Source organism: Sapajus apella, unplaced genomic scaffold (genome assembly GCF_009761245.1).
Source record: "Sapajus apella isolate SASKATOON/1434 unplaced genomic scaffold, GSC_monkey_1.0 scaffold25, whole genome shotgun sequence".
Lineage (NCBI taxonomy): Eukaryota > Metazoa > Chordata > Mammalia > Primates > Cebidae > Sapajus > Sapajus apella.
Window position 1 is genome coordinate 26,947,369 of NW_022436965.1, and position 9,658 is coordinate 26,957,026.

Below are 9,658 nucleotides of genomic sequence, written 5' to 3' on the forward strand. Positions count from 1 at the left end.
CTGGGTTCAGGCAATTCTCCTGCCTCAGCCTCCTGAGTAGCTGGGATAACAGGCACGCGCCACCATGCCCAGCTAATGTTTTGTATTTTTTTTTAGTAGAGATGGGGTTTTACCATGTTGACCAGGATGGTCTCGATCTCTTGACCTCGTGATCCACCCACCTCGGCCTCCCAAAGTGCTGGGATTACAGGCTTGAGCCACCGCGCTCGGCACATAAAATCCTTTCTTTTTCTTTTTCTTTTTTTTTTTTTTGAGACGGAGTTTCGCTGTTGTTGCCCAGACTGGAGTGCAATGGCGCGATCTCACTGCAACCTCCGCCTCCTGGGTTCAAGCAATTCTCCTGCCTCAGCCTCCTGAGTAGCTGGGACTACAGGCACGCACCATCATGCCCAGCTAATTTTTGTATTTTTAGTAAAGACGAGGTTTCACCTTGTTGACCAGGATGGTCTCGATCTCTTGACCTCGTGACCCACCCGCCTCAGCCTCCCAAAGTGCTGGGATTATAGGCGTGAGCCACCACACCCGGCCTAAAATCCTTTCTTCTTCCCTTTGTCCAAGACTGTAACAGAGATTGGTTTGGATTGGTGAAAAACACCCCCGCATCCCAGCAACCATCTCACCACAACTCATATGAATTAGCCAGCTTGCTGAGACAATCCGGTGATGGGGGCTTCTTACGGGAAGTATGGGATAGGAGGGTGAATAGGAATTAGGGAGTTTTAGAGCATTAGGGCAGATAGGAGAAGGCACAGCTACGTAGTAGGTAGAGGCCTTGGCAGAGGTAGAGGGTCAGCCTGATTGTATGAATTATGAGCTATATACAAGACGATTCAAGCTAGAGTACACACATAAATTAAATATTAGATAAGATTAGACACGAGACAAGTGCATTTGGAAACCTTGGACATTCAACTCACGTTTATTTACTACCGACAATGTGCAAGCTTGAGTTCAGGTGCTGAAGACATCAGGTGAACAACATAGGGTCGTTCCCTGGGGAAGCTTTATTTCTAATGAGAAAAACAAACAGGGCAAGAGTGAAGTGTGATATTATGCTGACCTAGAGCCAGAACCTGAGCAACGCCATTTTATAAAATGCAAAACTGTTTTTAAAATAAGTTGCAACGGGCTGCCCCATTCTCCTCACAATAACTGCTGGCCTTGGCTTCTGTAGATAGGACTGCTAGTTTGTTCTGCAAACTATGTAAAGCTGCTTACCTTTTCTTATCGGTAACTGCCAGAATTGCTAGCCTTTGCTTACCGGTAATAACCAAAATAAGCAGCCCAAGCTAATTCCATCCTGGCTCCTGTGACTTGTAATAAGTAACTAAGATCTGTGACTTCTATCACTACTCAGACAATGTGTAAACAAACGTTTATCTTGACTTCTGTAAACCACTTAAGTAACAAGTGGAATGACAAAAGTCCCCTGGCCCTTGGAATGTCCGGAGACCCCCACCCTCATCTTTACCAGGAGGTAATTTACAGAATCCCCTAGCCCTCGGAATGTCTGAAGCTTTTTCATCCCCATCCCCGCTCCCAAGGTGGTTTTTCGGGTATAAAAAGTCTTGGCACCCTCCTTTCGACGCCACAGGTTGGAGAGACGTGAGTCCTCTGTGGTCGCCGGCATAATAAATGACCCTGCAATCTGGCATACTTTTGTCTTGGTGCTAACTTTCTACGCTGGGTCCAGTACAACAGAAGAAAGAGCTGCAGAAAAGAGGCTTGATTTGGGGGGGGTGTAGTCATGAAGGATGAGTAGGAGTTTGCCAGGCAAAAAAGAAGAGAAAGGGCCAAGGTCCATGGGCAAAGATTCGAACGCCAGAGTGTGAGTTCAAGAAAGCAGTTCCGTTCTGTTGTTTACAGCGTCGGTGGGGGTGAGGGTGAGAAAGAGTTTTCTGGGCCAGATCATGAAGATCATTGCCTTCCAAAGTAAGGATATTGTATCAGACCGTGCAACACCTTGAGGGAGTTTAATTAGATCAGGTTTGTACTGCATAGTATTTTAGAAGGATTCTCTGGCAACTGCTTGAAGGATGGACGGGTCGGGAGAGTTGAAAACAGGAAGCCGTCTAGGGGCAAGGTAAGATGCAGTAGCCCAAAGGGAGCAATGAGGAAGTAACCGGCGGTGAGGCTGGAGAGGAAGGTGCCTAATCAACAAGGTATTTAGGAGGTTTACTCTCCAAGAATTGTCAGCCAGTAGGACGCCGCATGACTAAGGACCAGGTTTCACACACAGTGCCCGTTTTCTGAGTTAGGAAATAGGAAGGCAAGGCAGGCACAGGTTTGGTGGAAAAATAAACAATTCATTTTGAGATTTTTAGTACTTTCTTCCTTTGGTCGGTAAATTTTGTCAGTTTTAAAACATAATTGCAGCAGCTAAGCAGCTAAAAGTTCTAATTGCAACCCTAGTCGGAAAAACCAAACACGTCAAAACCACCCCTGCTGCACTAAGGCGGAAGAGGACACTGGGAACCACCCATCGCGGGGGTCGGCTGTCAGGGCTCCCGCCGTTAGCACTTGGCATCGAAAGTGGTTTCTAAGTCAAGGTTTCAAAAGCCCGAGGTTCACAAAAACGTCACTTCCGTCCCTGGGTGGGATCGAACCACCAACCTTTCGGTTAACAGCCGAACGCGCTAACCGATTGCGCCACAGAGACAGCCGTCGACCCGTTTGGCTGCCAAGTCACTTCACTGAAGAGAAAATGCTCAGTGCTCTACGTCTTCAAAAAAACAGACTGATGTTGAAATCTGCAAGACAATCAGCTTTCTGTGCTCCAGGGTGCCGCTCATAGCTCTGAGAGAGGCAGGTCTTTTTTCTGCGCTAGCGCTTGCGTGGATCTGGAGCTTCCACCAGAAGAGGCTGAGAAAAGGAGAGCAGAAGAGGATGCAGGAACAAAGGGTCTTTGGGGAATCCAAAATGGATGCTATCTGTGGGTTCGGGGTTCAGTGGGTTTGGTCAGAGAAGTACGACTTTGAGCTTTTTTTTTTTTTTTTTTTTTGCCTATGTAGACAATTTATGTATGCCTGTGCACACGTTTAGTGCTGACTCATAATAAGCTTATTATCGTGAACATTAAAAATATTTTCTGATGTGTCCAATCACGTCCGGCAGAATGTGATATCTAAGTAAGGAAGTTTGGTATTACAAAATTAGTCTTCAATCCTCGCTGTTTTGAAAGGTTTCTACCGGCATATTAGACATGCAGACAAAACACGGAGCTTAAAAAGCCTGTAATATTGAAGTTAATGGTGTTCAGCTTGAAAATAAAAAATAAAAAATATTTTTTAAAAATTGCCTACAACTTAAGGACTTTCATGCCGACATATCCAGATCCACATATCTGAGGACAGAGCCCCCTAATTCCACCACCATCGACCTAGGGCACCTGGTCAGTGCTGGGTCTAAAAAGCCATTTTCTGTATTGCCCAAGACCTAGGCCCCCTCCTTATCCTCTGCACAGAACCGTGTTTCTTTCTGCACTGCCATCCTCTCTCATCAGTGGACTCCAGTTCAGATGCAGGTGGAAGTTTTCAATGATGTTCAGTGAAATGAAAAGATACACAAACATAAATGTGCATATGCAGAAATTATATGTGCATATGTTTATGTGTACATATATTTTATATTTTATGTAAAATATGTATATGTGTATTGTATGTATAAGTAAATAAATAAATAAATTTGCCAAATGACCTTTAGGGTCTTTTATTTATGTATTTATTTATTTTTGAGATGGAGTCTCGCTCTGTCACCCAGGCTGGAATCCAGCGGTGTGATCTTGGCTCACTGCAACATCCGCCTCCTGGGTTCAAGTGATTCTCCTGCTTCAGCCTCCCAAGTAGCTGGGATGACAGGTGCCCACGACCACGCCTGGGTAATTTTTGTATTTTTAGTAGAGACAGGATTTCACTGTGTTGGCCAGGCTGGTCTCAAACTCCTGACCTCAGGTGATCCACCCACCTTGGCCTCCCAAAATGCTTGGATTACAGACATGAGCCACCACGCCAGGCCTAGCGTCATTTCTTCTATAGTTTAAATTTTTGTTTTTGCTCTTTTGTTCAGATCTGTGGAGTCGGCAATAGAGGCAAGTGTTGTGGACTATCTACCACCTGGAAGCTCAATAGTTACCAACTGGATCAGAAGTGGCATGGTAAAAGGTACAAGAAAGCCCATTTGGGCACAGCCCTGAAGACCAGCCCTTTTGGAGATGATTCTCATCCAAAGGGAACTGGGCTGGAAAAAGTAGGGGTTGGAGCCTAATAGCCCAACTCTGCCACTGGGAAGTGTGCCAGGGTCCAGATGATCAAGAACAGCAAGAAAATCACAGCCTTTGTACCTGATGATGGTTGCTTGAACTTTATTGAAAAAAACTATGAAGTTCTGATTGCTGGATTTGGTGGGAAAGATTCTGTTGGTGATATTCCTGGAGTCCACCTTAAAGCTGTTGAAGTAACCAGTGTCTCTCTTTTGGCTCTATCAAAAGCAAGGAGGAAAGACCAAGAACGTCAGTTTTAATGGTGAAAACCCGATAGTAATAAGTTTTCATTTGCCAAAAAAAGTTGTTTTTAAATGTCCTTTCTTTTTTAAAATTATAATAAGGACAGATGATAGTTTCACGGCTATTTGTTTTATGAATTTCCTAACTTGGCAAAATGAAAGGTTGGCAACCCTATACTAGTAACCAGCTTTTTTGATGTTATTAGAGACAGAATCTTGCTCTGTTAACTAGGGTGGAGTGTGGTGGCATGATCATAGCTCACTGCAGCCTGAAACTCCCGAGCTCAAGCAATCCTCCCGCCTCAGCTTCCCAAGTAGCTGAGATTACAGGCTTGAGCCACCTTGCCCACTCAGCAACCAACATTATGGGGAAATTTTGTTCATCTGTGAAGTTCAAGTTTAGAACCACCACTCTGTGCTTTATCTCCATTGTTGGACTGACAGCAGAAATAAAAAGTTATTAGTTTTCAGTTGATTGTGAATACACATGTGTTTTCTATACTTCATTTTACATGTATGTGACAGCAATCCAAAAGCAGGAAAGAAAAAAAGAAGAATTTTTAAAGGATAATAGAATAATTGAGGTCAAAAGTACAAAACGGGGTGATGAAATCAATTCAAATAAATCAGAAATTTTTTTTGGAGTGGGAGTGGACAGAGTCTCTGTCACTCAGGCTGGAGTGTGTGGTGCCGTCTTGGCTCACTGCAACCTCCATCTCCAGGGTTCAAGTGATTCTCCCACCTGAGCCTCCTGTGTAGCTGGGACTAGAGGTGCATGCCACCACACACAGCTTATTTTTGTATTTTTGGTACAGATCCACCCATCTCAGCCTCCCAAAGTGCTGGGATTATAGACTTGAGCCACCATGCCTGGCCAAGGCCAATAAGTGTCAATATACATTATGGAGCAGTCCTACATGAAGCACATTTTCTGAACATAAGGAATTTAACTCCAAAATCAATGACAAAAATAACTTTTAAAATACTTCATATATTTGGAAATTAAAAAAAAATTGTGGAATGCAGTGAATACGGTTATAATGGGGAAATGTATAGCCAGTGGCTATTCTGATTGGTCAGTGCTATATCTCTGTTAATTCCTCCACAAAAATAAGTAACTTCTGGGTTTTGCTTTTGGCTTTCCCTAGACATCCCAAAAATCCAGCCTCCATACATTGGCTGGCCACGGGGAACTGTAGGTGGCCACTTTCAGAAAAGCCTCTCAGTGCATCCCAACCTGAAGCGCTAACTGAATCCAGCTATGGCTGGTGTTGGTTATAGGTCCCTGTCCCTATATGTCTCCCAAAACAGGAGAGCCTGAGACCTGATCTACTTAGCGATTGCCCAGGGTCAATCTGGCCCCACACGGCTGTGGCTAGCCTCTACCAGTCAGTACTACCCTTTGGTTCTTCCTGCTTTGGGGACTGCAGCCTCCATGAGACCTCAGCACTAAGAGTCAGGGAATATTAGGGAGAACAGGCAGGCAGTAATAGGTTACACTGAAGGCATAAGCTAGATGCTGTGGCCACCACTGGTACAGATGGTCCTCTTGTTACAGGATGGGGGCTGTGGGGCAGATGAGAGCATAAGGGAGGTTTGGAGCTAAATGGTGGCTGAGGTGCAGATGTCCCTTCTTCCCATCCCTGTTGAATTTCACCTCCATTTGATGGAATAAGACTTTTTAAAATCTCAAACATATCCCACTATAGGCATTAACAACATTCCTTTTAGCAATAAAAAGAGTAATTAATGGTTGCTCATTGCCATGGACCATCCTGGCAATGTTTCTATGTTTGTAATATATGTTTATATATTAATCCATTTGAAAATTAAAATTATCATCGTTATCCTCTTTTACCGATGAGGAAATTGAAATAAAGAGAGCCAAGTTTCAACCACAGGAAGCACAACAGAGCCCAAGGACTTAATCATCACACTGTGTTGCCTCATCCAGCCTGAATGGTTAGGATCAATCTAATTATAAATGTCATTCCAATAAATGACTTTTGTATAATAGAAGATAACAGATACAGAAACCTTCAGACAATATTTTAAAAGTTAGAAAATTTGTGAATACAATTGCTGTCAGTTCATCCAATGACAAACAACTCAGTATCATAAACAGGATGTTAGGAAAAAGTTTCAACTTATTGAGACTGTAAGTCATCTAATGACTATCAGTTTTTTGGGAAATAATCAAAGGAGTTTGATTTCCAGGCAATTGAATCCCTGCCTCTCTCCCTTGTAACTCAGTTGCAAATCAAATTCTCACTGTAGTACGTCTGAGCTTTTTGCCAGCAGAGAGGGAGGCCCAAATGAGTTGCTTACTATGAGGCCATTTTAGAGGTTGTCTGGAAAGGGGAAAGAATGTGCTTAGTTTGTGGGCTGCTTTGAAGAATGTCTGATTTAGCTTGGCCTGGGACCTTGGCCCCGGACTACTGAGAAAGCTTGCCTCCTGGCCTTGGCCTAGGACCTTGGCCGGGAACTAATTAGGGGCTGAAGTGATGATTCATAGTGGCTACTGGGCTTGGCCCTAGACCTATTAAGAGCTGAAGTGAAAGCTTGGCCTGGACCTTAGGCCAGGACCAGTGAGGGACTGAGTGATGATTTATAGAGGATGGACTTAACAGTTTTAAAAAAGGAAAGGAAAGTGCTTACTGGAACCCACTGGAGCTTACTGTGCCTCTGCCTAGGAAAAAAGAAGCTTTTTCCTGAGAGCCGGAGGACTATACAAAGGACAAAGGAATTTCTGTGCCAGGCTTTATTCCCTTATTTGAAGCTTGACTTTTTCCCAGGCTGCCTTTTTGTTGTGTGAGAATGCGGCACTGATCCGTGGGCTGGAGGGAGGCTCTCCAGAGACCCTTTCCTTGCTAACTAACTCCTTTCAGTCCCCCTTAGGAGGGGGGACACTAACTGCTGTTAGGGAGATTGGGTGTTGATTTTTTTGACTATTTTTTGTCGTGTGGGGAACAGCAGCTAACGTTTTGGGGGGGGCAGGTTGAAGGGTTTTTGGAAGAAAGGCGTATTTATGCGTGGTTTTATTGCATTACCATTTGGAGCTTGATAGCCTTTAGGCGAGAGGAAACAATTTGGGTGACAGCATTGAGTATGTAAGGCCTAAACATTAACACAAGCCATCTAAGAAAAAGAAGTTTTAGAAGCTAACTAGGTTTAAAATCAAGACTGGAATTTATTAAAAAGGGATTGTAGCTAACTGGGACTGGAGTTTGTGTTTCTTTTTAATATGTTAATGATTTTAATTGGATTTTTAAGCACTGGTGACTATTTTTTTTTTTTTTTTTTTTTTTTTTTACTTGACTGGAAGAGACAGAAGAAAAAAAAAAGAGTAGTCTTTCAGTCTCCCCGTCGGGGAATCGAACCCCGGTCTCCCGCGTGACAGGCGGGGATACTCACCACTATACTAACGAGGACAACTGGAAATGTATTTATGAAAGTTTTCTTTTAGAAAAAGGTATTTCTAAGCTACCAGCATACTTTGAGCAAAAGTTGCTGGCTGTTAGCAAAGTTATGCTTTTGTTCTCCTGACTCGCACACTGCAATAGAAACATAATTTGAGTCCCACATGTAATTTTTAATTTTCTAATAGTCATATTAAAAAGTAAAAATAAAGAGGTGACAATTTTAATAACAAATCTTATTCTTTAACCCAATATATGCAAAATATTACGTGTAATCAATATAAAAATATGAATTGGTTATATTTTTTTCTTACCTAGTCTTCAAAATCGCTATGTATTTATTTTACACTTAAAGACAGCACATTTCAACTAAGAAAGGAAATTCTCATCGGAAAAAAAAATCTGTTTTTAGATTTCATAAAATTTGCAATTGAAAAAGTAGTTTCAATAGGTAAGTTGTTCCAAATGCTCTGAAACCTTCTCCAATCGTTGAATTATTAAGTATCCATTTAAAATGTTCCACTTATTTATTAATTTTATTTTTTTCAATTGATTTGTTAAAACTAAATTTGAAAATGCAGTTTCTTAGAGAAACTAGCCAAGTAAAGTGCTCAATAGTTCGTGGCTACCGTGTGAACCCCGCGGGTAAAGACACTTCAAGAGCCCCTTTCTGAGGCTAAGACTCATCCCAGGATTCAAATGATCCCAAAGATTCCTCAAGAGTTGAAAGTTTACAAAGGAAGGAAAGGAGGAAAGAAGCATCAGAATCTAATCCCGTCAAAAAAAAAAAAAAAAAAAAAACCCTGGGTTTACAAAGAGGCCAGGGGAAAGATAGAAAGTGAGCACAGACAGTGAGGAATTGCTGCAGTTTGTCGAGGCCTAGAACGAGTACAGCGCGCGCTGCAGCTCCCTCTCAGAAAGGTTTTCCGTAGAAGAAAATGAGTATTGCGTTGGCCGGGAATCGAACCCGGGTCAACTGCTTGGAAGGCAGCTATGCTCACCACTATACCACCAACGCCGCCGAAGGCCCCCTTTAAAAATCTATGTAGGAGAGAAGCAAAGCGCGTACGTCTCCCGGCAGTTTTAGTTAGTGTCTTCTGTTTACGATACTGAGGATAAGCACGCAAAGCCCTCACTCGATGAGAATGATTCCTTTGAATCGGCCCCGCCCGCAAACGGCGGGGGGCTGTGAACGCGGAAGCCGTTGACTACCGGAGCCGGACGGCGGGGCTGGCTTACAGGCCAGAGAGAAAGCCGGAGTTAAGCACCACCAGGGGATTTTCCTCCGCCGTTTCTCCCACACTCGCTCTCCTTACGTCCCGGCGCTCCCAGGTCCGCAGCTCCTCGAGACTCCGCACTGGATCTGCCGGGTGTCGGATTCAGCAATGGCGATTGGTGCGGAGGATCTGAGGGAGACGGGTCGACACAGGATCTAGCTTGACTTAGCTTGACCTCTCAACCTCGAAGAGTTGCCAGGGAAAATGGAGCCTTAAGGTTTAGTTTGGGTAGTGAGGAAGTAAGTAGGAAAGAGGAAAGAGCTGTCGGGTACTGTTTTATTTTTCCCGCTTTGCAATAGGGTTCAGAGAGAGAGTTTTAGCTGAAACAATTAATAGACACTTTATTATCACCTGACATCCTGCACCGTCAGTGTATGATAAAATTAGGGGAAATTAGAAAACCCGTTTCGTCGTGTGTCAGGATGGCCGAGCGGTCTAAGGCGCTGCGTTCAGGTCGCAGTC

General features: G+C 43.5%; 3 non-coding genes and 1 pseudogene across 3 annotated transcripts; 1 reads left to right on the forward strand and 3 right to left on the reverse strand.

Moving 5' to 3' along the window:
• The first annotated feature begins 2,036 nt into the window (after positions 1-2,036).
• Positions 2,037-5,097, forward strand: LOC116559969 (annotated as a pseudogene).
• On the reverse strand, positions 2,586-2,659 carry TRNAN-GUU. The gene has a single exon. It is a non-coding gene; the product is annotated as a tRNA-Asn (tRNA).
• Positions 5,098-7,859: 2,762 nt separating the features above from the next.
• TRNAD-GUC lies at positions 7,860-7,931 on the reverse strand. The gene has a single exon. It is a non-coding gene; the product is annotated as a tRNA-Asp (tRNA).
• Positions 7,932-8,865: 934 nt separating this feature from the next.
• On the reverse strand, positions 8,866-8,937 carry TRNAG-UCC. The gene has a single exon. It is a non-coding gene; the product is annotated as a tRNA-Gly (tRNA).
• Between the last annotated feature and the right edge of the window lie 721 nt (positions 8,938-9,658).